Genomic DNA, 4,368 nt, shown 5'->3' with positions numbered 1-4,368 from the left:
GCTATGGAAGAAGCTGAAATTACATAACCATTTTCAATAGCACGCTGCTGATATTTTGTACTGACTCCTATAAAAATCTTGATTGAAAACAGTTTGTCCAACAATAGGTAAAACACCAAATATGAGTTAATGAGTATGCATTCACTGAATACCACAGTTAGCATGCTAATGTTCAGGGACAGCTGCTGGGCACCTAGAGTTTAGTGAGAAAAGCTTTATTTCAGCTTATGTCAGAAAATATGTAGGACTTCCCCTCCTTCTTACACTTTACATTAATAGAATAGTGGTAAGGTTAGCTCTCGGATGCATTCATGTGCACCTGGATATTCTTTCTCTCTCTCCCTCCCTCTCTCTCTCTCTGTCTCTGTCTCTGTCTCTGTCTCTCTCTCTCTCTTTCTCTCTCTCTCTCTTCCTTCCCCTCCCCCCCTCTCTCTTTCTCTCTTTCTCATAAAAGAAATGCTGAGGAACAGATCTGCCACTCAGGCAGAGTAAACAGATGGAATGCAAATTTTTATGTACAGACAGCCTTGAGGAACTATGTAGCGAACATATTCAACAGGCAACTCATTCTCAATCTGTCTTCACATGGTATTATGACTTTACGGAAACACTATTTTCTTTAACTTAATCTTGTGCTGGACTACCCCATAAACTATTATCCCAATTAACCACTCTATGTTTCAGAAGGAAAAACTACCATGGACTTCTATGGCTTACATATAATTTTTTATAGTAAAATTGGGTGACTTGAATTTGATCCTTTTAACTATTTTGAGGTTACAATATATTTAAAATTTTTTCTTCCCTCCAAACCCTTCATATACTCCTCTCCACTCTCCAAATGCATGGCTTCTTTTTTTAAATAATGATTATTGTGCACAGATGTGTATATCTATATATACATAGTCATTTCTAAGTATAACTTGCTAATTTCACACAAAGTTACTTGTGTGTATTTTTTCGGGTATGACACTATAAAACCCATTGTTGTGGTTTTCCCTGAGGAAGGTCCCTTCACTCCCAGTATTTTTTCAGTTGTTCACAGCTCTGTGTAGTTGAGGTTTTGTGGGCTTTTCCTCCATCCACTTTGGTATGTCCATTGCTGTCAGCTATGTTCAGTTCACATTTGGGCAGTCATGCTGATAGTAAGAGCCAGGTATAGCTCCAGATATCACCAGGAGAAACAATCTCACAGAAAATTTCCATATCCTTTGTCTCTTACAATTTCTCTGTGTCCTCTTCTACACTGTTCCCTGAGCCTTGGGTGTGGGATTGTTTTTGCAGATGTGTTCATTGAGACTGGTCTCCACAACTCTGCATTTTCATTGATTGTGGTTTTTCTGTAGTGGTCTCAATCTGTCTGTGTGCAAAGAGAAATTTCCTTGATGAAGAGTGAAGACTACACTTATCCTTTGAGTAAAAGGACACATATTTATAGATTGTTGTTAATGAGTATGCTATCAGTAAAGTAGTAGTTATAGATTTTCTTCCATTACCCATGACTTCACTAGCACTGAGCAGTTCATTAGTTTTACAGTACCAGATGTGTTCTCCCTCTTGTTGAGTGGGTTTTTAGTTCTGTTAGAGAGCTGTTGATTACTGCCAGGGTATGTGTGCACTAATCCACCTTTTATCTTGCCAAACTGGTTATCAATGTGGTCCATGTGAAAGCACAGAGAAGGCACACCTAGAATTGACAATGATTTCTGTCTATATTTTACTTTGAACCTAAAACTACTTCAGATCTACACTGTATTATAAGTTATGTAAACTTAATAGTCCTAACCAGAGAATAGACTGAAGTAGTTTTATTTAAGAAATGGGACATCTGTATATTTTCCCAGTATCACAGACACCATTTTCCCAATGTGATATAGAAATCTCTACCTCTGTATCAACTCTCCTTTGGTCTGATTCCCATTACTCTTGTGTTCACTATGCAGAAGAGCAGAAATAACACAAGGGCATTTCTGAAGATAAAAATCTAGGGATCCTTTTATGTTTCTGCCTGAGCTGTTTTGTTGCAGTTGAGAAGTTGTAAAGAAGGAGAGTCCATGCCATAAGTAATTCAAAAAGACTCTAATAAAAATGATCCCACTAATTGCAGGATTCTCATCATTGTTAGAAAGACAAACTGAATAAGAGAGTCCAAACTCCAAAGAACAAGAAGTCATGAGCTGCAGGCTCCCAGATGAGCTTTGTAGGCATGGAAAAAAATGACCAGCCCAAACCAGTCTGAGTTTCTAGCCTAAACATTTATGAGAAAGGACAAACCAGATTTAAAAAAAAATCAAACACAGAGTAATTTGTTTCATAACACTAAGTTTTTATAACACTAAATAGCCTATGAGAAAATTCTTTACTCAGTAGGAGGAAGAAGGTTCCACAAGTATGCAAAGGAGTCAGGAACAGCTCCCACTCCCACTATTGGGGTTCCCACAATAACACCAGACTACTCAGCCATAGCAAATAAGAAGAGGACCTACATTCGACCCCTACAGGCTTCCTGGTCTCTGAGAGCCCTTATGAGTCCTGGTTGGTTGATTTTGTGGGCTGTTTTCTTGTGTTGTTCCTGAGTCATCTGGTTCCTATGATCCTTCCTCTCCCTCCTCGGCAGGAGTCCCTGAACTCCACCTAATGTGGGGCTTTGGGACTCTACATCTGCTCCCATTAATTGCTAAATGAAGTCTCTGTGATCTCTGATGGCAATTCTGCTAGTCTCCTGTCTCAGAAAACTGGAGCTAAGACAAACAATGGGTCCGAAGCTTTGTGGCTGGGTTGGTGTCAGAGTCCCTCCCATTCAGGCCTCACCTCCTCACCTGGTTATAGAAGGTGGCAGGCTCAGTCCCTAGGAGTCTTTGTTAGGATTATTCTCATAGGTTCTATTGCACTAAGTTTCCACTTTGCCCTTGAAATGTCCCCTAATTCTAATTGTTTTTTTTGCCTCCCCTGACCTGATCCCTCCTGTTCCGATCCCCACCTATCCCCAGTCCACTCTTAGAATCTATTCTATTTACCAATTACATGGAGAATCTTGCATTCCCTCCTAAGCCCTCCTTGTTACTTAGCCTCTCTGAGGCTGTGAATGATACTATGTCCATATTTTACTTTAAGGCTAAAATTCACTTATGAGTGACTGAGTATACACCATGTTTGGTTTTCTGTGTCTGGGTTACCTCATTGAAGGTTTTCCAGTTTTTCTGGTCCCATTCATTTGCCTTCAAACTTCATGATGCCATTGGTGGTTTTTTGTTTGTTTGTTTGTTTGTTTGTTTTTTTACAGTGGAATGATACTTCATTGTGTAATTGTACCACATTTTCTTTATCCATTCTTTGGTTGAGGGTCATCTAGGTTGTTTCCAGTTTCTGGCTACTCTGAGTAAAACTGCGATGAACACAGTTGAGCAAGTGTCCTTGAGATAGGATGGCACAGCCTTTGGATATATGTCCTGGAATGGTATAGCTAGATCTTGAGGTAAATTGATTTTCAATTTTCTAAGAAACCGCCATATACATTTACAAAGTTGCTGTACATGTTTGTACTACCATCAGTAATGGGAGAGTGTTTACCTTGCTCCACATCTTTTACAGCATGAGTTGTCACTAATGTTTTTATCTTAGCCTTTCTGACAGGTGTTAAGATGAAGTCTGAGTCATTTTGATTTGTATTTTTCTGATGACTAAGGATGTTAAGCATCTTCCTGTCTTAATCAACATAATTCCGTAGCCTCCATCTACAATTCTTTATTGATTATTGGGGGAATTCCACATCATAAACAGCAACCTCCTTACCTCCAAGTCCCTCTATACCTGTCTCTCACCCCTGCAGCATCTCTCCAAAAGAAACCCCCCCCCAAATTAGTCAAAAACAAAAGAACCCAAAGACCCACTTCATTCTTCTATCTTTCCACTTCTACCACACCTCTTCATTTGCCCTGGTGGCATTGGGAACTGTGGTGTGTCACACAGTAGACACTTTGTCCCAGGTGTCCCACAGTTGCCCATTACAGTGAGTTATTGGTCTGGTTCAAGGCCACTGGTCTATGGCAGACTATTATTGTCACTGGACTCTCACCTAAACTCCTGCTATCTTGAGTCATGAAGATATTGTGGCTGTCCTTCCCCAGGGCCAGTCTCTTCTTGTGCGCCAGCATGTCTTACATGAGGTAGATGTTGTGGTGAGACAACCGAAGTCCCAGGATGTGGGCCTGGGTAGTAGAAGCATTGTCCAGTCTGAGATACTGGGACCACCCCCATCCGGTGAAGGATGGAAAAAGCTCTCCTATTCCTATATCATCAGGGTCAGCTCTGCCAGGCCTGTGGTGAAGGGTGAAATCATCTCTCGTGAGTGTTGGTGGTCAGCTCTCC

Source organism: Microtus ochrogaster, linkage group LG7_11 (genome assembly GCF_000317375.1).
Source record: "Microtus ochrogaster isolate Prairie Vole_2 linkage group LG7_11, MicOch1.0, whole genome shotgun sequence".
In the NCBI taxonomy this organism is placed as follows: Eukaryota; Metazoa; Chordata; class Mammalia; order Rodentia; family Cricetidae; genus Microtus; species Microtus ochrogaster.
This window is presented reverse-complemented; position numbering follows the sequence as displayed.